We start from the raw sequence: 25320 nt of genomic DNA, 5'->3' as shown, positions 1-25320 counted from the left end.
ATTTAGTTCCAGACCGGATAGAAGACAGAAATATTGTTTGTGAGTTTGCAAAATGTTTCGTAACCTGAGGGTCGCGGGTTCGCATCCCCGTCGCGCCAAACATGCTCGCCCTTTAAGTCGTGGGGGCGTTATAATATGATGATCAATCCCACTATTCGTTGGTACAAGAGTAGCCCACGAGTTGGCGGTGGGTGGTGATGACTAGCTGTCTTCCCTCTAGTCTTACACTGCTAAATCAGGAACGGCTAGCACAGATAGCCATCGAGTAGCTTTGTACGAAATTCAAAACAAACAAACAAACTACTATGTTAATCTGAAGTATCGCGTACCATATCGGTACAACTATTATATTAACCTAAATCGTGATACAGCGTATGGGTGATTCTCTTCCCATTAATATAATGGGTCATATAACGTGTGTACTACTACTACTGTGTTGATATAAAGCATCATGTGACGTATGTGTACTACCACCATATGAATCTAAAGTGTAATGCAAATACTAACTGGTCAACAGTTTAAGACCATACCAAAAAGAAGTCCTAAACAGGGTAGGAAATGCCCAACAGGAGGTCTCAGTAGAAAGTTGCACGGCCGTCATTGCGAATAACTTCAAACATTCGCTTTGGCATGGTCGATATAAGCGTTTGCAGAAGGCTGGCTGGAATGTTATTCCAAGTGGTGAAGATGGGTTCACGAAGATCATGCACTGTTTGGAATTGACGTCCGTTTCTATTGACTTCCATTGCCATCCACCCCTAAACATTTTCAATGGGGTTCAGTTCGGGCGAACACGCTAGATGGTCTAAAAGAATCACGTTATTCGCCATGAAAAAGTCCTTTGTCCTGCGGGCATTGTGGATTGCAGCGTTGTTCTGCTGAACGATCTAGTCATTTCCACACAAGCAAAGGCCTTCAGTCAATAACGATGCTCTCTCCAAAATGCCAATGTAGCCAGCCGCTGTTTGATACCCCTGTATAAGATGAAGCTCCATTGTTCCATGGAAGGAGAAAGCACCACAGATCATGATGGAACCTCCTCCACTGTATCGTGTAGAAAATGTCTCCGGTGGGATATCCTTATCGTGACAATAACGTTGGAAGCAATCTGGACCATCTAGGTTAAATTTTTTCTCATCAGAGAACAAAACCTTCTTCCACTTTTCTATGTCCCATGTTTGGTGCTTCTCAGCAAAGTTCAACCGAACTGTTTCGTGGCCTTTAAAGACGTTTACGTATTTAAAGCCTTCCTCTCGCAGATGCCTTCTTATTGTTCTTGAGCTGCATTCTACATCCGTAAGAGCCTTAATTTGGTTTGACGATCGGCTGGTGTCTTGCCGGATAACCCGTCGAAACCTTCTGCTCAATGCTGGCAAAATTTTCTTGGGCCGACCACTTGAAATTCTCGTTCCGTATTCCTCGGGATCTTTCAAGAAATTTGCAGCAGCAGTTTTACTACGCCCAATCTTACCAGCTATGGCACGTTGAGAGAGACCTTGCTTTTGTAGCTCGACAATTCTGTCACTTTCAAACGCTGTCAACTTTTTAGCCTTTGCCACGTTTTTACCCAATGTAACACAGGAGATGTCAGTGAGAGATGTTGACAACGCTAATGCTTGAACACAAGTGACTAACATTCGTTACATGTTTACCGATTAACGCTTCGTTTCAGTATGGTCTTAAACTTTTGACCAGCTAGTGTTTAGGCTAATTTCACAGTGTTCACAATTTCCCTATAAAATTCTAAAAAAGTTTATTTTTATTTTTATTTTCCCTTTTCTTATTTTCATCATTTGAAGTTCTACTCAAATAAGTAGTTGATTCTGACAACGCAAAATGCATATTTTTTCTTTATGTTCATTGGCCTTAAGATTTTGGCCAGCAGTGTATATGGGCACTTAAACTACAATATGAATGTAAAGAGTCATTTAACATGTGAGCACTGGCCCTAATTTATGAACCTAAAGAGTTATTTACCATATGAGCACTACTACCACAATATGAATTTGAAGCATCATGTAGCATATGGGTACTATTACGAATATATTGGCCTAAAGTGTCATGCAGCGTATTAGTACAATTACTTATATATAAATCTAATAGGTCATGTAAAGTATGGATCGCTATTATTACCACTGTATGAATTTAAATTATCATTTAGTGTATGGGTAATACCACTATATTAATGTAATTAAAAATACCTTAGATGTAAGGAAAAAAGGGTGTGGCTAAAAAAGGACTGAGTTGTGAATTATTTTTAGTTTTAGCTAGCATCATGCTCTAAGTTCAACAAAAAACACGGTCTGGCTAACTAATGAGCGAATATTTGCTGTAAAAGTCTTATAAATACTATAAGTGTAGTTATAAGTTTGGCTGCAAGTTTTAATTTCATTTCCTTAAGTCGCATACTTATTCCTTTTTTTTTTCTTTTTTGGCCGCATCTTGTTCCACACCTAAAAAGTCTTTCGTTAGATATCATGAATTTTTGTCAATACACACCAAATAAACCACAAGAAGAAATTGACACTCAGTAGTAACAACATTAGCTCTGGGACTGTAACCCTATCATTTGCAACATACCTGTTCTTTACAAAATCAGCCAGATTGTTTAAAGTATGTGGCGGTAGTTTTCCTCTCTAAAGCTGTTTTAATAACTTCCGTTAAGGTAACGTAATGGAGTCAAGATTAACAGTTCGTGTCATCACCCGCATATATTCTGTAGAGCCATATCAAAAATAATTATTTACGCAAGCTTATTAAGCTGTATCACATGACACTAAACGCTTTTAATTAAGATAATTTCATAAAAAGTTAGCAAATGTGTGCGTAAAAATGGGTAGTTATTAATGAAGAGTAACCGTTTTCCAGTACGATTATTTTGAAAACGTGAGCAAGAAACTACTAATCTATTTACGTATCAGCTCATACTTTCACCTTATTGGTTTGCTACTCTAATTCAGCCATCTATAATCCGAATGATAAAAACGCTATAAACGGTCCACTTTTACTCCAAATTGAAGCTTCAGTAAACAGTTTAGACCGTTAGTTCACATGACTTTTTGTTTAAGCATGCGCAAATATATTGGTCAAAACTGGGAAGTTTTTAATGAATAACTTTGCACACATGGCTTATATTTACTCCAGCTTTGTCACCTAATTGTAGGGGGGAAAGATCTATCATTGTTCCAGATTTTAAAAAAGCTGCAAATATTAAGTATATTTTTTTATTAAATAAAATTACTGTACTTTAAGTAAGAAGGAAAAAATAGTGATTCCTCAATAACTGCAGCTTTTAAAATTCTTTTTGGCGGGATTAGAATGGATTAATCTTTGAGGTCTTTTTTTCCCTTTTTTATTAGCTATATTTTTGAGTGTAAGCAATATCAAGCGTGGAGCTCGAGTATACTCGATTAAATTTTATTAGTCACCAGGATCTCTACCAGCCTAACTTCAAATTGAAATTTGTTTAGGCAGGCTTAGAGCAAATTAATCAACGAATCCTTGGACATGATTGATTGAATATATGAAATGACAGAGTTTGACCTCTTGCGTCCCAAACCGTTATTAGATCTCAAATCGTTCAAGAGATGACGGAACTATGAGTTAAAAGTTTGTACTTAAGAACAAATCTCCGAGTTGTTGTTCTATTTGCCGCTATGCCGCGGGTAAACACAAGAAGAACTTAGTGTATTTGTTAATGGATTGTCTTGAAATTTTGTATGTGAGGTAAGGGTTTAGTAGAGCACATGCACTGAAAATATGTGATAGTTTTAATTACAACAGTCTGAAAAAGTGGAAAATCGCTAAATTAACATTCCCGTCGATAACACATTGTGTCCTGTAGATTGTTTTGGCCGCGCGACACAGTACTTTTGTCTTGATCTAAAGTGTCATGTAACATGAATACTACTACTATTATATTCAATACTCCAATGGATCAGGCAATGTATGGGTGCTATTGCCCCTACTGTATTCGGCACTCTAAAGGGTCAGGCAATATATGGATACTACTACTACTACTACTACTAAAGCATTAGTTGGCATGTACGATCCGCAAGTATAATCTAGTGTGTATAGCTGTACTACTTCTATATCATGTAAAATATTATTTAGCGTGTACGGTGATGCTACTTTTACACGGTTTTAAAGTGCCATGTAGTCTGTGTAGTAATGCTGTTTTGGACAGAAGATATTGTAGATTAAACTATATTTCTTATAAGTGGTAATCAGTAAATAAACAATATTCGTTCTAGCAGCCGAGATAGAAAGCTCTTTTCACGTGTATTATATTATACTTGAACGTTGTTAAGTCCAAATCTTTTGATAGCTATAGCTGTTTTATGTCTGCATCACTCTAAAATTTATAACAAATAATAATTACCTTGTTGATAGATTTCTAGAATGTAAATTTGTTTAAAATGTTATATTAAAACTTAATAATCTTGACTTTTTAAAAGAAAAATCGATGGCATCGCGCCCACATTTGAAAAGAAGCCGTCCATTCGACAAGAAGATGACGGAAGGAAATTATTTTTCGAATGTCGTATTCTCGCAGACCCTGCCCCTAGTGTATCTTGGTACCATGACGGAGTCCTTGTTAAGCCACAAGGTAGATTTAAGGTAAACTGAATGTTTGAAATATACATTAACACACTTTGTTGATTCTAATCATTTTAGTTAATGTATAAATAGATAAATATTTGTATTATGTTAATTTGTGTGTGTGAACATGGGGAAAAAACCTTGTTAACCCTTTTCCTTTTTATGATATTGATCTTCCTCTTAATAAATCTCTATTAAATTATTATCTAGTTATTAGAGGCCAGACCTATAACCTAAGTTATCTTTACTTATATATTTTGCAGTGACATGTGATTTAAACCTTACATTGTTACAAATTCTTACTCTGTGATATGCAATTATTTTTGTGTTTTGAAGTGATAGCGTAATTAAATTTACCAATTTGTGAACGAAATTTATTGCGTGAAAGGTTTGTAGGGTGCTGAGACTGTGATTTTAAGAAATCACGTTTCGCAGCCGGTGCCGCAAAGACTCGTTCTTCTCTTTGGGTACATTATAATAATAATTATTGAGTCTATTTGGTCTGTCACTTTAAAATTAGAGACAACTATGCGCATAAGCTTAGATGTCAAATTGTGAAACAAATAAATAACTAGTGTAAGGAAAAAAAGAGCGTGTGCGTTTCTTTTTATAGCAAAGCCACACCCAGCTATCTGCTGAGTCCACCAGCGAAAATCGAACCTCTGAATTTAGCGTTGTAAATCCGTAGACTTACCGCTGTACCAGCGGGGGACAAGGAAAAAGAAAGCAGCCAGTTTTAAATCGGCATATATTAAGAATATTTACAATTATTTTAAGTTATAATCTAATTCTATAAAACTGAAAATATAACCTTTTAAAATTGAACCCACTTTTCCATTTTAACATATTTTGCTAAATGTTTTACAGAATATTGTAATACTTTGAATATCACTTTTTTTTTTCCATTAGATGAGGGTACACATTTTTCTAGTGTTTGTTATCCAAATTATAAGTGACAATTATTTTATGTACCACATAAAAATCAGTTTTTGTTATTATTATATATACAATTGTTGTTTTTTTGTAAATCACACAATTATCAGAATTTGTCGTGCGGACTTTTAATGCTAGAAACCAGGTTTTGATGCCCTTAGTCGGCAGAGCACAGATAGCTCTTTGTATAGTTTTCCACCTAATTAGTCACAAATATTATTCACAAGGAAATAGAAAATTTGCATATTAGAAGAAAAAATCAACAGAAGAGGTCACACATTTTCCTGGTATCCATTACCTAAATTATAAGTATATATAGTTTGTGTGAGATGTAAATAATTGTTTCTGACATTATTATAATTGTTTTAAATAACGTGGTTATCAGAATTTGTCGACAGCTTATAATTTTATAGTTTACGTTAATCATAATCTCACAATGAAAAGTCTAAGGAAATGAAATTTATACTTCTTGTTAAACGCAAACAAATCAGCTTTTCCTTCGTATATCTTAAATTAAAATATTATACATGTATTACGAATTGAGAAGGAAACGTCTAAAATGAACTTGACTCATTTTTGAAATCTAGATAAATGAGTTTCTGTTTATCGGACTTTTTCTCAGAATTTCTCGATGAAACGCCTGAAAGACCTTTGTTCGAGGAGTCCAAATTGCATACTGGTTTTGCTATTCAGAATCAATCACCTTACCTATTTTTTGCTTGATCAAACTTTTGAATGCAACTCTTATGCCACCCAACAACATAATGTAATTGTCATCACGTGACGAATGACTTCGATTTCAATTTTAGTTTTTTTATTTGCAAAGTATTTCACACAAACAACGCTTAAGTCGCATGTAATTTCTTAAAAAAATGAAATGAGCATACAATTTCCATGGGTTCTCTCGAGTCATTTCGATCTAAAATATACATGTGCAATTCATTCTAAACCGTATGCTTATCATTTTGTGAAAACTTATTCAGACGTTGATGCATATTAAGTAAAGTCTGCCTTCGTTGCAACATTACATTTACTTTACATTACAATCATTTAGTTTCAGTTAGTTTTATAGACCACTATAAATACTTTTAGTTACGTTTTTCTTAACTGCGGGTCTTATTCGTTTTTGTGACTTTATTATTTAACTCGTAAAACCGTGTGATACATTAAACGTTCATAGCTGTTTGAAATACTATTATAAATACTATTACTTTAGGCATGACCAGGTGGGCTAAGACGTTCGACTTGTAATCTGAGGATCACAGGTTCGAATTCCCGTCGCACCAAATATGCCCGCCCTTTCAGCCGTGGGGACGTATAATGTGACGGTCAATCCCACTATTCGATGGTAAAAGAGTAACCCAAGAGTTGGTGGTGGGTGGTGATGACTAACTGCCTTCCCTCTAGCCTTACACTGCTAAATTAGGGACGGCTAGCGCAGATAGCCCTCATATAGCTTTGCACGAAATTCCAAAACAATTACTTTATTGTTTACGAGTAGTTTTTATTAAATACAGTTACGTCTACGTGAATTTATTTATTTGACTGTGTAAAATCTTTTTAAATAAAATAGGATTTAACGATCTAACACATCATTGTTTGTTTTTGAATTTCGCGCAAGGCTATCACGAAGGCTATCTGTGCTAACCGTCCCTAATTTAGCAGTGAAAGATTAGAGGGAGATGCTAGTCATCACCACCCACTGCTACCCATTGGGCTACTCTTTTACCAACGAATAGTGGGATTGACCGTAACATTATAGCACCCCACCCCGATAGCTGAAAGGGCGAGCATGTTTGGTGTAACGGGGAATCAAAACAGCGACCTTCGGATCACGAGTCGAGCGCCTTAACCACCTGGCCATGCTGGGCCTCTAACATATGATGCCTGGAAGAAAGCGTAACTTGGAACAGAGTACAAGAAAATAATGAAATCAAGAATACTCAGACGAAGGGCATGAAAAACTACCGCAAATGTTTTGCGAGTTGTCGATAATATTATGAACCACTGTTGTGGTTCATAAAAGAGATCGCAATGACTTGCGCAAAACTGTAAAAGATCGTTAGAGAAAAAAACATTCAGTTCAAAGAACACTTCATTATCTTTACTATTGACTGCTAAGACTGTACACATAAAATGTACAAAAAATCACACTTGTAATGTTTACAAAGAAAAAAATCTATTCAAAACGGCCTGTTTGTAATTCTTATTATCATTCTCTTGCCAACCTACAAAAAACAGTTTGTATGTTCATACTTTGCAGGTACATACAAATTTCCAATTTTACATTTTGCGTTTCATACCACTACTTCCCCCCCTGTAGATGGATCTTCACCAAATTATACTACTCCACCTCGTGTGGATGGACCCTTCACCAAATTTGGTATGAAGATTTATTGAATCCACGAGGAAATACATCATTTTCAGTTTTGCATTTTCTGGTTTGTATTGGTGTTTCTGTGTTTTTACCACTACTTTTCCACTGAAGGTAGATCTTCGCCAATTTTGGCATGAAGATCTGTTGAGTCCGTGGGGAGAGACATACAGATTTTCAGTTTGGAATTTTTTTATTTTGGAAGTTTTATGGGCGTTTTTACCACTACTTTGCCTCTTGTTGATAAATTTTCACCAATTTTGGTATGAAGATTTGTTTTATGGGAATTTTGTACTGTTATATATAAGGGAAACAACTTGTCATGTCCTCAGATAACCTTTCATGAATCATGAATTTACATAGCTTCCGTCCAGGGCACGGTTACTTCAATTAGTACAAAAAAAGTATTGCTAAAACTGTAAGTATATTGAAAAGTCGATTTGTTTCTCTTACAATGTACTAGGCTAAAAAACATCATAATTATAGCGTAAACGATATTATCTTTACACCTCGAATCTAACTTTTTTACATACTTTTGGTGTTCCTTTTAAAAAACTTATGTGCAGGGTGGAAGACGAATTATAAGCCAATAATGAACATTAGAAGATTTTAACATTCAGATATACAATGCTTTATGTGCCATTCAATCGGTTTATTTACGGAGCTAATTCCCATATTATGCTTGAAGTGATGTAGTAAACAAAATCAGTACCTAAAATATTAAATTTTATTACACTCATTCGTAGAATATTTACTTTTAAAGACACAGAGACTTATTTATAGTAATGTTTTAGACGTATGTGTTTTATTTGAAAAGGGTACTTTTCTAATAGTAAATTTTTATGCACGCTTAGTGGAGGTTATGTCTTAGTCTAGGTATATGTTTGCCCATTTCTGTACATTATATACAGTGAGAATTCAGTTACATAGAAACTATAAATGCTCATTGTATTCTCAAACAAATCTCCATTACAACCTCCAGCTGCAGCTTAACATTTTACATCTCGAACTGATGTGATCAAATATTCAGTAGCTACAGAAAATCATCAAGAACCGTTTCAGTTAACTACTAGCTATGTTTATTATCATTACAATGTATAAAGTTAGCTAGTATATGAAGTAATACTTTGTTCGCAGTTGAGCGTAAAAAACAGCAAACAAGATAGATAAAAATATGGAATTTCAACTCCTGCCAATAGGGATCGTTAAAAGTAAGAAAACAACACTGGAGATACTGTAGATATTATTTACTCAAACTACAAATACCTATTTTAACTTCACGAAGTATGATGCTTGGTAACAACATGGAGACAAAATAGGGGCTTGTAGTTTGTGTAAATTATGTCTACGGTATCTCCAGCCATGTTTGCTTACTTCTTTTACGGTCCCTACTTGCAAGGATTCAATTCACAATTTTTACTTATCTTGATCATGTAATATGTTTTGTGGTTTTAAAGCGTAGAGCTACACAATAGCCCATCTGCGCTATTCCCGCTACGAATATCTAGCGTTAAAAACACCACAAAATGTGCACTTAAACTAAATACTTATGTATGGTGATTTAAGCTAAAACTCTTAAAAAATTCAGTTAGTTTCATTAAGTTCTATCTGCATATTAATAATAAAGATCATTGATGAGAAAACCCAAGAAATGTACTTTTTTCTTCAAATATGATACTGATATCTCATTTGCAATTTCTTTTTACCATTCTGCAGTTTAAGATGTATTTACATTTAAAATATGTGATATTACAACTGATTGAAAATATAAATTTGAATTCATTTTTATGTATATATCCCATACTCTCAGGACTCAGTTATTTGTTTTTTAACTTTAAAAGCTAATTTGTTATCGTAAGAAATTTTGTAACACATGTGAATAATTCCATAGGACGTTTACTCTAATGTTTTAAACGTAACTAATAAAGATAAACTTGGTTGCATTTGATTGGAACGGATATTCTTGAGAAAAGGGGCAGAGTTACTAGAAGCATCTGAGTAAGCAACTCACTCCTTGCCATGTTTCCAAAATTGGCTTGTACATCAGTGAGTGTCACGTTACGAAACTTTTGACGCCCACTTTAGTTCTTTGCTTGTACTTATGTGAGCATCGGCTAGCTTTATTTAAGAGGAATTTCTTGATTTCTTTACCTCTGAGTAACAAAAGTTCGGGCTATTCAGAATTACAAATATATTGAAAAACAAAAAAATATAAAAATCAATATCAGTAACAACCAGAGCAGTAAAAATCAGATCAATAAAGCTTTTTATAATAGTGTCTTGATGAATTCTCAAACACAGAAAATTTTGATATAAACTTCTATATATGAATATAAAATGTTGATGAAGTGTGATGAAGATTAGAAACTATACACAGTTTTTAAATTTGCCTACGTCGATTCTTCTTTAACTTAAAATATCGATTTTATTTTAAATTAATTATTTCAGTTCTATTACAGGCCAACAAACCCTAATGTGTTCTTTTTTATGGTCCTCAGGTGGGTTAGCAGTAAGTTTATGAACTTACGACGCTTGATTCTAAGTTTTAGTTTCCTTCAGGGAGAGGAGCACAGATAGCACATTGTACAGATATTCCCTAAAATTAACAAATAAGCAGTCTTTGTAGAATGAAACGCAATAGTTTGTTTGTTCATTGAATTTTTGCACAAAGCTATTCGAAGGTTATCTGTGTTAGCCTTCCCTAACTGCTTTTCAGTGACTTAGAAGTAAGTCTGAAGGCTTAAAACGCTGAAAACTGGGTATAGGTACCTGTAGTGGACGCAACAAGTTAGCCCATCGTGTAGCTTTGTGCATAACAGCAAACAAACCTTCCTTAGACTAGATATACGAGAGGAAAGACAGTCATTCGATATCATTCATTGCCAATTCTTTGGATACTGGCCCGGCATGGCCAAGCGTGTTAAGGCGTACGAGTCGTAATCTGAGGGTCGCGCGTTCGCATCCCGGTCACGCCAAACATGCTCGCCCTTTCAGCCGTGGGGGCGTTATAATGTGGCGGTCAATCCAACTATTCGTTGGTAAAAGAGTAGCCCAAGAGTTGGCGGTGGGTGGTGATGGCTAGCTACCTTCCCTCTAGTCTTACACTGCTAAATTAGGGACGGCTAGCACAGATAGCCCTCGAGTAGCTTTGTGCGAAATTCAAAACAATCTTGGGCTGCTCTTTACCGATGAACAGTGGAATGGACCATCATATTATAAAGTACCCATATCTGAAAGGGCTGGCCTGGCATGGCCAGGTGGATTAAGGCGTTCGACTCGTAATCTGAGGGTCGCGGGTTCGAGTTCCCGTCGCACCAAACATGCTCGCCCTTTCAGCCGTGAGGGCGTTATAGTGTGACAGTCAATCCCACTATTCGTTGGTAAAAGAGTAGCCCAAGAGTTGGCGGTGGGTGGTGTTGACTAGCTGCCTTCTCTCTAGTCTTACACTGCTAAATTAGCCCTTGAGTAGCTTTGTGCGAAATACAAAAGCAAACAATCTTTATTATTAAAAGTGCTGAAACTAATGCAAAACCAAAAATTGATTGATTTTTGGAATTTTGCACAAATCTACTCGAGGGCTATCTGTGCTAGCCGTTCTTAATTTAGCAGTGTAAGACTAGAGGGAAGGCAGCTAGTCATCACCACCCACCGCCAACTCTTGGGCTACTCTTTTACCAACGAATATTGGGATTGACCGTACCCTTATAACGCCCCCACGGTTGCGAGGGATGGCATGTTTGGCGCGACTCGGGCGCGAAACCGCGACCCTCAGATTACGAAGCGCACGCCTTAACGCGCTAGGTCATGCCGGGCCCCCAAAAATTCCAGAACTATTGACTTCCCTATTTAGGTGAATAGGTAGAATGTGCAAAAATGTAAAACTTGATGTTATCTCACATATTTTTAATTATACTATTTGTATTCTTTACGAAAATCATCATTGCCAATTCATTAGAAACATGATAAAGTGTGTATATATATTGCTAATTATATATATTTGATTTTTATGTTAAATACTGCTTGGGGTGTATATTATCAGTGGCGTTACTAATTAACATTTATTTTAGGATCATCAACAGCAAGTGTAGATGTACTGTTCACACATTAGTTAAAATATAATATTTTATGTGTATAAGTTTTATTTACAAATTAAGTAATATGAAATTTTGTATTTTTTCTGTTCTTATTGCAGGTCAGAGTTGTAAAAGACAAGAATTCATATAATTCCGCATTAGAGATAGACGATGTATCAGTCGAGGATGCTGGGAAGTACAAAGTTACAGCAAAAAATGATCTTGGGGAAAGCAATGCTACAATTAATCTTAATTTTGATAGTAAGTAATGCACTTTAATTTTTAATGTGTATTTTTGTGCTATAACAAGTTCCAGGAAAAATTTTGTATTCCAGAATTCAGTATGTATACCTATAATACATACAATGTACATAGGCCATTATGAACTCCTCAATAAAAATGATGTAAATGCATCTTTCACTTACACATGCATTAATACTTTATTATTGTTTTTAAATTACACAACTTTTGGCAATAATAATAATTCTTCAGAATATTATAAATTTTTATTTTAAAACATGCAAAACACAAAGGTAGAGGAAGAATATGTTATTGTATTTTTTTTTTTTTGTATTTATTGCAGTGTAATTTCTAATATATGCAAGTTATACATATTTATGAACTTAAGTTAGGCTCTTTTCCTCAAAATAACTACCTTTAACTTTTGTTTTTCTCCACATGTATGTATACCTGTCACACCAAATATATCTGAAGATCATCAACCATTTAAACGACTTTGACAAAGAACATATAATCTATATAGATTCCCTTCTTTTATAATGTTTGCGAAAATAATTGTGTTTAAGTTGTGATTTTACAATAAAAAAGTGTTTAAAGATTTGTATGAATATATATTTACTGTCAACTATAAAACGTTAATATTTTCAGGTAAGGAAAATATATATTTAATGGATATCTCTTCACACAGAATAACTTCTGTACTCTTTGAGTTTATGCAATCTGCCAAAGAGATTTGTAAGCCATCAGGCCTTGTGAAAACTCCACAGCATAATGATGTTATCATGCAGTTGAGCTACTGAAAGGAATATGGCACATCTCTTCTTGCATTCCATTCTTATGTAACCTCATTTTTTAAATAGGCAATGAAGAAATATGCAAAGATAAAGCCAGGAAGACGGGTGAGATTGTTTGTTGAGGTACCTATCAGAAATGCTCTTTCAGCAAAAGACAGTATTAACTTCCAAAATCTGTACTGGTCTCCATATACAGAATAACTAGAATCTTGCATTCAGATGATGGAGGGAAGCACTAAAGAAAGCTCGTGAGGTGTGACACACTTCAGCAAGGGCTCCATAGGAGCACACTCATGGGAGACAACATCTCATGTCATGTAGAGTATATTATCCCCTTTACCTGTTTGGAGAATAGAATAGGAAGAAAAAAGATGTAATTATGTTACAAGAATGGATGGAGTTAGGCACATGGGCATCCGAGTATACATACAATATGTTGAACAGCGAATACATGTAATAAAGTTGGGACTTTTTGAGACCATACTTTATGTTCTCACCCCTTCTACTGTCAATCCCTACAGGCCTCATATCACTTACAGTAGTAGGGCACTGTGTGGAATTATGTCTATATGGATACTTATATAACCTTAACTTGACCTTCTGTCACTGTGGCAATAGGGTATGGGATTTTTTTTTATACATCACTTGTGTGTACAGTGTGTCAACCTCTACCTTTACTGCACTGTCAGTCTTTATGGGTTCCATGCCAGCTGCAGGAGGGTACCATATTATATACACCACCACTGGATTGGTAATAATGTTTATCTTAACTCTACTGAACAATCTTTGGCTACAGGAGAAGGATGTGCAAGACAAAGATATGTAGAAGAATTGGTTTTGTGAGTTGTACCATCATTATGCTTGAAGATTGTGGTGTATTGTGGTTATATATGTGGGATGCATGCACTATACTCAAATGTCATCCCATCCTCATTTCTCATCATAGAGGGATTCCTTTTTCTTGTCCCAGTGATGAGATCCCAATTGGTGTAGATTATCCAAGGTTTATCACCCCAGTTTCTAAGAACTGGTAAGTGGCAAAGCTGTTGAGTGCACCACTTGAAAAATGTGGAAAATTTGCGAAGGGGAAACCTCGGTAATGCACCCAGATCCCCATTGGTCATCCAGTCCAATAGAGATTTTTTTACTGGAGACAGTGTAATAGGCCTCTTGATGTAGATTTCTGTACGTGGTGAGGGGATCTTCCAGAGAAGGTTCTGTACTTTCAGTTTACATCCTCTGGGATCTAAACATCCACCTGCGTGGTGACCCTTGAAGGGGAGGAAAGGATCCTAGTGGTTGAAGGATTCAACTCCAACACACCACTTTGACTTTGAATTCTTGTAGATGGGAGGTCTTGGGATGCCTCCCCCAAGATCCATTGCCTAGTCCATTTGGGCCAGGGCCAACTGAGTGCCAGCATAAAACAGGTGTAATGTACATTATGTCTGATACTGGTGCTCGGGGCCCCCTGCTAGTACAGCGGTATGTCTTCGGATTTACAATGCTAAAATCAGGGGTTCGATTCCCCTCGGTGGGCTCAGCAGATAGCCCAATGTGGCTTTGCTATAAGAAAATACACACTGGTGCTCGGGTATAGTGCTCACGAAACTCTGGCATCACTGCAGTGACCTTATATGGCAGTGTAGTGTGTCCCCTAGTATAGTTCCATGGTGGATGGGGTCAGTGGGCACCAAAATATTCTTTTTTATTATAGATACCCCTCAAATAAAAAATAAACAAGCATGACAGCATAGAGAAAAATTTGACTACTGGCAAACGACTGCTCATTGATGACTCTGTACAGTCGAATTCACAACTTGAATCTGTCCCACAATTGTTAATTATACATTCTTTAATTGAGAAAACCCCTAGGGCAGATGTCTCCATTTTTTTTATTCAGAAGGGTTTAGAAGGACTTGCTGGTTCTCCTAAATTGGTAAAAAAATTATAGTCTTGGGACATTTTAGTGGAAACAGCTTCATCACAACATTCCAAACTCTTCTTGCAGTCGAAAACCATTGGGGATATACCCATTGAGGTTACTCCTCATTCTACTTTGAATTCTTCCAGGGGAGTTATAGTTAAGAGGGATTTAAAGACCATTCCAGAGTCAGGTTTCACAAGCCAAGGTGTTTCAGCTATGCACCGAATTTTTACTCGTAGAGACGGGATTATGGATCCGACAAATGTTCTAATATTAACATTTACAACATCGAGTCCTCCTACCACAACCAAGGCAGGATATCTGAATTGTAAGGTACAGCCTTATATTCCTAACCCTATTAGATATTTTCGTTGTGAACGATTTGGTTACTGGAAAATATCTTGCCATGGTTCCTTAGCATGTTCCAGTTTTGCTGGTAAAGACCATGATGCTTTTGAATGCCAACTAGAACCTCATTGTGTTAATTGTATTGGTCCACGTCTTTCCTGTTTTACTTCTTGTCCTAAATGGGTGGAAGAGAAAGAAGTAGAATGTCTCAAGACAGTTCATAATATTACTTATCCAGAGGCTTGGAAATTACTCTTCCCAATTCCATTTTGGACTTATGCTGCTGTAATCCATTCCACTACTACAGTAGGAGTCCAGACAGATCTTACTGTGCCTCCAACAGAATCCTTAGCAGCGCATCTTAATCTAGTACCCTCCAAAATCAACAAAGTTAACGAATCAGTATCTGCTTCTATCTCTGTCCCTACCACATCTTCCAGTCATTGCCCAACTTAATCTTGTTCAAGCCCAGGTGTTTCAATGGGATCTTCCTCACTTGACATCCAAAAAATTAAACAACCCATTCGTTCACATCCTCAATCACTGGAACATATGTCTATAAACTCTGACCTGCCTACTCGATCCAGAGCAGGATCACAAGAGAGTGACTGACCCACATCCAATAAAGGAAAAAGTGTGGTCACAAGCAGAAGGTCTCCATGCCATATTCTCATTCCAAAATAAAGAAAAATAGCCAATAGCTAATCCAACGGAACTGTTGAGGTTTTCAATGAAATGTGAATGACATCAAGAATTCGACTTTTATCGTCCCAAATGTCTTTATTTACAGAAAGCGTTTTTAAAACCTACTAATAGTCAAAATTCGACAATACTCCGTATACCAAAATGACAGGTCATGTGTAGGACAAAGACATGGGGGAGTAGCACTGCTGGTTGATCAACATCTGCCCACTCAGTCCTTGTCATTGAATATGCCCTTGGAGGCTGTAGCCATCTGTACTTCCTTGGGTCGTACCATCACTGTTTGCTCTCTGTACCTTACCCCTGGAGAAAATTATCATCCCTCAGACCTTGATGCCCTCATTGAGCAGCTGCCAACCCCTTTTTAATTTTGAGGGATCTTAACGGGCATAATGCCCTTTGGGGTGGTTCCAGTATTCATGTGAGGGGTCGTGCTATACAGCATATGCTCCTGAATCACAACCTGTCTTACTTCAGTATGGCTCTTACACTTATTTTCAAGCACCCAGTCAGTCATTTATTGCTATAGATCTTTCTATCTGCTCCCCTTTGCTTTCCCCTTGCTTTTCTTGGGAGGATGAGATTAATTCATGGGGTAGTGATCATTTTCCTATTATATTAAGAGAGATGCCACCTGACCCGTGTGCCTCAGTGGTAGTTGGACAAGGCTAACTGGTCCTCTTTCACTGCTCTCTCGGAACTTGAACCTGCCATCTTATGTAAATCATCGATAAATGATTGTGTAACAGCAGTAACTAACTGTATTGTCCAAGCACCTGCTCAGTGCATCCCCCAAACCTCGATATCTTTTCCACGGCATTCCCGCCCTTGGTGGAATTCTGCTTATTCTGTAACATGAAAAGCTCAGAAACGTGCTTGGGATAAATTTCGTAAATATCCTACGTGTACAAACCGCATTGCACTTCAGCAAGCTCGTGCACAGGCTCGGTTAGTTAGGCTTGGTCTCTTTCATTTTCAACTGATCATCCCTATGACTACAATCGCCCTCTTACACTGGTGGAACTCAAACGTGTGCTTCATTAGTCTGGCAATACATCAGTTGGACCTGATGATATACATTATAAGATGGTACGCTACCTTTTTTCTGTCTCCTTTATTATTCTCCAGTCTGTCCTTAACTCAATATGGCAGGAGAATGTCTTTCCTGATGCTTGGCACCAAGCTATTGTATTTCCTATTCTTAAACCTGGGGAGGATCCAAAGATTCCTTCGAATTACTGTCCCATTGCTTTGATGAGTTGTCTCAGTAAGCCCTTAGAGAGGATGATTAATGTTCGTGTTGTTTGGTTCCTTGAATCAAACAACCTTCTTGTACCCACCCAGTGCGTGTTCTGAAGACAATGCTCCACGATAGGCCACTTAATTCACCTTGAAACATCAATTAGATAAGCCTCTTTGAAGCGACAACATCTTGTTACTATTTTTTTTTTATTTAGAGAAAGCTTATGATACAACATGGAGATATGGCATCTTGCAAGACCTTCACTCATATGGATTGCGCGGCAATTTGTCATCTTTTATTAAGCATTTTTTAATGAACCGCCGATTCCAGGTCTGTGTGGGCTCAACACTTTCCCATTTTTTCTCACAGGAACTTGGAGTCCCTCAGGGCTGTGTTATAAGTGTCACACTTTTCATAATAAAGATTAATGCCATCAGTGAACAGCTACCCCCTACAGTTGCAAATAGTCTTTTCATTGATGACTTTCACATCTCATGTCAGTCATCAAACGTGAGGTTTATTGAGCGGCAGCTACAAACTACAATCAGTCATATACTCAAGTGGACCACAGCGGATGGTTTTCAACTTAATCTCTTTAAAACTGTTTGTGTACATTTCTGCCACCATTTGGGTATTCATCCAGATCCAGAACTTGTACTGATGATGCTATACTTCCTGTTGTCCCTAAGGCAAAGCTCTTAGGTCTCATATTTGACTGTAAATTAAACTTTATTTCCCATATCAAGCAACTTTGTGTCAAATGTATAAGAGCACTGAACATCCTTCATGTCCTTTCTTTCACCTCTTGGGGAGCAGATCGACACTCTATGCTTAAAATTTATCATTCTCTTATCCGATCCAAACTTGACAATGGGTCTATGGTTCTGCCAGAACCTTTGCACTGGGGCCTTTCATACTTCTCCAATCCAAAGTTTGTATGTGGAGTCCCATGAACCCCCTCTGTATATTCACCATTTGCAACTGTCTCTTATGTATGCCTCTAAACTTTGCTCTTTACCACAGCATCCTACTTGGGGTTGTGTTTTCCATCCTCAGTGGGCCACACTTTTCTATAATAGAAAATCTGCCATTGTTTCTTTTACCCTTTGTATTTGGGCACAATAAAAAAAATTGGATATATCTTTGAATAGCATAGCAGTATCAACAGTTCAGCCTCTTCCACCATGGTTAATTACTATTCCCAATGCCTGGCATGGCCAAGCGCGTAAGGCGTGCGACTCGTAATCTGAGAGTCGCGGGTTTGCGCCTGCGTCCCGCTAAACATGCTCGCCCTTCCAGCCGTGGGGGTGTATAATGTGACGGTCAATCCCCCTATTTGTTGGTAAAAGAGTAGCCCAAGAGTTGGCGGTGGATAGTGATGACTAGCTGCCTTCCCTCTAGTCTTACACTGCTAAATTAGGGACGGCTCGCACAGATAGCCCTCGAGTAGCTTTGTGCGAAATTCCAAAACAAACAAACACTATCCCCAACAGTACTTCTGACTGGAAATATTGCTCTTTATTTGCTGAACATCTTTCAAACAATCCACTTATTCTCATATATACAGATGGTTCAAAATCAGGTAACTCTGTAGGTTCTGTCATGGTTTGTTACAGTTTGGTTGCAGCACACAGAATCCTCTCTACAGTTTGTGTGTTCACTGCCGAATTATATGCCATTTCTCTTGCCCTGAATCATATTGAAACTATGCAATATACGAATTGTACGATCTATACTGATTCACTCAGCTGCCTATTGGCCCTGACACCATTCCATGTTAGTTACCATCCTGTTCTTAACAATATACAAAACAAACTGGCCCATCTCTCTCTATCTTCTATCTTTCCAGTTTTTTTGGATACCAAGTCATGTTGGTATTCGTGGGAATGAGCTTGCTGACAGAGCGGCAAAGTCCATCTGCTCTGGCTCTATCACCACCGTCCCTGTTCCATACATGGAGTAGATTCCAATTATCAAAACCTGACCATACACCAGTTGGCAGTCGACCTGGACTTTTTCAAATCTTCTTTAGTTCTTTGGCCATTTTGTTTCTGTAAAGATCTGAGGGAGGAAGTTATTTTGCCTAGGCTATGCATTGGTCACAGTTTTTCAACTCACCACTTCGTTTTATCCAGCACTGATGCACCAATGTGTGGTCTGTGTGGCACTTACGTCACAATCGTACATATTTTATTATCATGCTGTCATTACAACTAAGAACGACGACACCATTTTAAACATATTTTTAAGATAGGTTTGCCCTTGACATTAGCCAATGTCATAGGTGATACTGGCTGCCTCACTTGTGTTTTTACATTTTAAGAGCCATTGGTCTTTTTAACTTAATTTAAGGTTTTTATTGGACTACACACTGTTTTAGCATGATTTCTTTTACAATTTTAATTCTGTTTTGACCAGAACCCATGACTGGAAAGGCCAACTTCAGGTGACTGACAGCAAGTTTGAACTTAATGCTTCAGTCTTCCTGGCAATTCTTAATTTTACATATTCTATTTATTTTTACCATCATTTCCATATATCATTATCGTATACTACATCTTGTTTGGCACAGATAGCCTAGTAACATTGTGCCAATAAATATGAAATACTTACCTACCTACCGACAGTGGAATAGGTAACTGTGATATTCTATTTTCAAAAGCCAGCAAACACTAGCTAGAGAATCTGGCAGAAACACCACTCTGTTGCTGACTTTGTCCATGAGAGTCCATCAAATGGGTACAGTGTGTACAGCCTTCTTATACAGTTTGTTGTAGACAATAAAAATGTCTTAGCTTCTGAGAGTATTATTTGGCCAGTAATTATTTGGACATTATCTATAAACCATTTAAAATTCAGTGTGATGTTGACTAATTTTCAACCAAAACTTTTCCATCTAAATCTGTAAAATGTCAAGTGCTCATTTTAACATCTACATTTTTAACATATTAGAAAGAATCTTTATTGTTTGTGTTGATACATCCCATCAACTGTTTCTCATAGACCCTTTTTGATATCCTACTAAACTAGTCAGTTTTTTTGAAGAAGAGAGGACTGACCTGTATGCTCACAATACTTCAGTTTATTGAGAAAAGATGCTGTATGAATGTAATGCTACCTGCAAGAAGTGCTCATTCATGAGTATAGGCTCAATGACCAAGCATTTTCATTTCAGACTAATGATGCATCATTATATGCCTAAACTGCATAAAAATGAACTGAAGAAGTAATAAACATTTTAACAGCATTGTTGCCTTGCATTACATATTCCTATAAACCTTCAATAGCTTTCTTTAGAAAAAAAACATAATCTCATAAAAAATTAGAATAAATGCATTTCAAAATAAACTGTTACATGAATGTAAGGACATTTTGAAATAAACAGTAATGCCCTATTCATGATTTCAGTATTATCATTTTTACAGCTTTTAATTAATAGGAAATGCAGTATTGTGTGAATGTCTATAATTAGGTTATGATAGAAATTGGTTATTTCATTTGAAATAATAATAGAAACACTAGTCTTTGAAATATAGGTGAGAAGATGTATGATTTTGTTCCATTATGAAATTCCGATAGTGTCATCTTCATTACTACAAGCCATATCAAACTGAAATGCCCATAACTTTGATTTTGCATAGCTTTGGATGAGTGTTCTATACAAGAAGAAAGGAGTGTGTGTATGAAGCAGTTTGAGTGGTTAAAAAAATGATGTATTAAGAACATCTGGTGCATTAGTTCTTTCTCTTAGTTGTTATTCATTTATTTCTTGCCATTCCATTGGACATGATTTTAGTGCCTGATGGTGATATATCTTAGGAAATAACAAATGTGAAATACTTCTTAGCTAATTATTCAGATAATATTAAAAAAAAGAATATAAAATTATACAAGGTGACTGAAAACCATGAACCTGTTGAAGGTTTCTCCCTCACAAAAATCAGTCAAAACATCAGGATCAAATTGATTTTGTACAGCTGAAAATTTATAATTAAGCTCAAAACCTTATTAAGTACATGTTTTGAGATTCACATTTAAAACTGATTTTATATTTTAATATTTTCATATATTTACACTTCTAATTATACTTTTCAATATTTAAAGTTTTTATTGGTTTAACAAAGATTTCCTGAAGTTTTGATTATTTTTAAATATTTCGTTATTGTTTTATTTTTTTAGGTGATGAACCCGATGCATCAGAGATTGGTAAGCCTACATTTACAGAAAAACCAATTATTAAACAGTCCAATGACTTCAGCAAAGTCATATTTCAGTGTAATCTTCTAGCTGATCCTCCTCCAAAAATAGAATGGTGAGAATTCTAGGTTGAAATAAATTAATATATTTCATATGTTTTTTCTTATTTGTGTAAATAAACTGGACATTCAAGCTTACAATAACTTACAAAGTCTATTCTGTGAAAGAATTACTTTATTCTTGAAGCTACAGTTGTCATGATTCATTTACTTTTTGTTTGTTAGAACTGAGAAAGGTTTTGTGGTATTTTAAAGCAAATGGTAGGGAAATTCACTATTCATGAAAGTAACATATTTTATTGAATCTTAATTTTTATAAAAGCTGTAAATTGTCTGAAGATACTTTTTTGTTGTAAAACAACACAAATTATAAGGCTACAGTTCAATTAAATACAAACACAATAACAATAATTATATTAATGTGCTGAACTTATTTTGTAATAAAAAATCCACCTCATTAATTTAAAGGGTCAGTTATAAACAAAATATTTGTAGTGAAAAAAAAAATCATCTGACAAATTGCAATCAACAGTGTGTTTGTTTGTTTGTTTGGAATTTCGCACAAAGCTACTCGAGGGCTATCTGTGCTAGCCGTCCCTAATTTAGCAGTGTAAGACTAGAGGGAAGGCAGCTAGTCATCACAACCCACCGCCAACTCTTGGGCTACTCTTTTGCTAATGAATAGTAGGATTGACCATCACTTATAATGCCCCCACGGCTGAAAGGGCGAGCATGTTTGGCGGGACGTGGATGCGAACCCACGACCCTCAGATTATGAGTCGCATGCCTTAACACTCTTGGCCATGCCGGGCCACTGGGAACTGACTCATTGTTAGATTTACACTTGCAATATTTTCAATAGGAACTGATACAGTAGTTAACCAATAATGGCTATATTTATTGTAGAAAATAGCAAAAGACTAATAATAATGATATTGAGTAAAAATAATAATAAATAGATGTTTGAAAATGGAGATGATATCTACTACAAGAAATTATTTATTAGGGGATTAATAATGTTGACATATTCTACAGTGAAAGGATATAGTATGGCATTTTTAATGGTATTTACTGCAGATTATATTTTAATGGAGTATTAGTACTACAGAAAATGGGGCAAGACTAGTAATGATGGTATTTGCTACAGAATGTGATATAATGTAAGACTATAATTGTTATTTACTACTGAAAATTAAGTAAAACTAATTAAAGTGGTAACTACTATGGAATATGGTGTAATGGATGACTAATATTTATGTCATTTACTTTAGAAAATGATGTGATGGAATACTAATAATAATGATAGTGTAAATAGTGTCACAGTGAATTAATGACACTTTTAATAGTTACTACGTCAAATGGTGCAAATACTGCTTGATGAAAATGGTGGTATTTTCCAAAACTATGATGTGATGGAAAACTGATAAAACTGCTTATAAAAAAAAGTGGAAGCTCTATCATCACCATTAGGATAGTGATAATATAAAACACACTATTAAGTAAAGGGGTATTTTTCATGCTATTTTGATTTAATCTGTGCTACTTGCTTTAGTTCTGAACAACATTACTAAAAAACCACCTCATTATCAGAGTTGAAGAATGATATCTGTTTAATGTTGTTGTTCTTAGTTTTTTTTTTCAGAAAGAGATTTATGGCCAGCTAATTGTTTTTCTTTTACTTTATAACATAGGTATCATGCTGGTAAGCTCATTAAAGATGGAGGAAAGTTTAAGTATATTCTTACATCTGACAAGAAAAACTATATAGTTTCTTTGGAGGTTGGCCAAGTAACTGCTAAAGATGGTGGAGAGTATAAAGTAATTGCCAAAAACAAAAATGGAGAAGGTTTTGCTACAATCAATCTTAATTTTGAAGGTACATTACTGTGTTATCAATTTAAGCTGCTTAATAATAAAATTCAGAAAATATTTCTTGAATAAAATTAACTAAATTAATGATTTACTTTGTTCAATGTACTTGATGTATTACAACATGAAATTAGGATGATGAAACAAAATAAACAAAATATTATAGAATAAAGTTAACATATTTTTATAATTGAACTAGATTTTTCTGAAGAAAGCAGTGAAACTAGATTTTTGGAAAGTTGAAAAGGGATTAGTCATGAAATTCTAGTAAAAAATAAAAGTTTCTAAGTTTTTATTAGTTATATGTGAATGTTATTGAACTAATGTTTATGAGATATACAACAATTTTAGGTTCTCAAATTTGTTATTTTATAATTTTTTTATTAATAAATATAATATAATTCTATGTTTATGAGTTGTTTTTTTAACAAGTTTTATTTTGATTTAAAATTATTAATAATTTTATCATGTGTTGTTAAAATCCATCTTAAAAGGCTTATAATATTTGATAGTTTATTATTTATCATTTAAAATTAATTTTGATTAAGCAATAGCACTGAAGTAATCTTCTAGTACTTTTCTTAATAAGATATTTAATCATCCAACTTTTTTTTCTTTCATAGGTGATGGCAAACCCAAGTAAGTAGTAGCTATTATTTGAACTAGAGTAGATTGAATGTTTACTGTCTTACTGTATTGGTTAATTACTTCAGTTTTTTTTTATTTCATTTTTAGATTATTATTATGTAAGGAGAGAATAAGCAAAGCTGTACTTTAGATATCAATGATTTTTACATTTAAGCTCACATTTGGTTCTAAAAAATACTTAAGTGCAGGTGGAATATTTTGGTGCTAAAGTACAATAATGTTTGAAAAATACTTATGTTTGATAGTTTGTTACATTTAATACAATAGTTCTAATTTTAGACTGTTGCTTTATTAACCTACTTCCAGAATCCCAGGTGGAAAAGCCCCAAGGTTTCCCAAAAAACCTACCATAAAGCAGGTTGGAGATAACTTATTCATGGAATGTGTGCTAGAAGCCAATCCATTCCCTACGATCTCATGGTTTCATGGCACCAAACAGATCTCACAAGGAAAGAGACATAAGTTTCATAAAAAAGAAATAGAAAAAGATACATATGCTCTATCACTTGAAGTCATGGTATGTACCATGATTGGAAGTTTTACATTCATATATCAAACAAAGTTATTGAGTTCCTAAAAAATATACTTCATTATATAGTATCATTATTCTTCTAAGTCATCTTATAGAATTGACAATGAAGCTATTTTTTGTAAAATATTTATGCTAAAAAATCAGGTATTAATGTTTTAGATATAGGATTGTAATTTATTTTTAGAGGTGTTATAGTTTTTATCCACCTGGAATTGTTATTGAAGATAATGCTTTGAACTACAGTAGCAGACTTCTACCTCATGAAGAGCAATGCAGCTATGCATTAAAACATCATCTTCAACAGCATATACTAATGAATAAGAGCTTTTATATCCTTTATAATAAACATATGAGACTGTTTCTGTCTACTTGTATTCAATTTTTTTAAAGGATCATCTGAGAAAAAATGTAATTATATTTCCACATGAATATTTTATATGATGCTGTAATACTATCTTTTTATTTTGTTAAAGCCTCATAATGATAAATGACACTAAACAATTAAATTCAAAGTGATCCATGCTTTTAAAGTCATTATGGATTACCATCACATTTTTAAGTGTTTCATGTAAAGATAGAGACAGCAGATGAAGTTGTTTACATACAGGAAAGCAATTTTTTTAACCATTTGCTAGTTAATTTTGTGAAGACACTACAGCTCTCACATTCTTTATGGCCTTACAAGGGACTTGATCCAGTGAAAAAATAATTTGTTTTCATATTTTTAACCCACACTAAATTCTGTTTCGTAAATATTAAAATATATCAAATAATATTTG

At 35.3% G+C, this 25320-nt stretch overlaps 1 pseudogene across 1 annotated transcript in view; it reads left to right on the top strand.

The window, feature by feature from the left end:
• The window catches only part of LOC143244816 (twitchin-like), a 296421-nt pseudogene that overhangs the window by 29376 nt on the left and 241725 nt on the right, over window positions 1–25320 (top strand). The window contains exons 4-9 of the transcript XR_013025339.1: window positions 4458–4620; window positions 12102–12243; window positions 21416–21548; window positions 23184–23368; window positions 23985–24000; window positions 24316–24526. The product of XR_013025339.1 is annotated as a twitchin-like (transcript). The remainder of the gene's footprint in view (window positions 1–4457; window positions 4621–12101; window positions 12244–21415; window positions 21549–23183; window positions 23369–23984; window positions 24001–24315; window positions 24527–25320) is intronic.

Source organism: Tachypleus tridentatus, chromosome 2 (genome assembly GCF_004210375.1).
Source record: "Tachypleus tridentatus isolate NWPU-2018 chromosome 2, ASM421037v1, whole genome shotgun sequence".
In the NCBI taxonomy this organism is placed as follows: Eukaryota; Metazoa; Arthropoda; class Merostomata; order Xiphosura; family Limulidae; genus Tachypleus; species Tachypleus tridentatus.
Note: the sequence above shows the minus strand (reverse complement) of the source record. Positions and strands in the feature narration are given on the sequence as shown.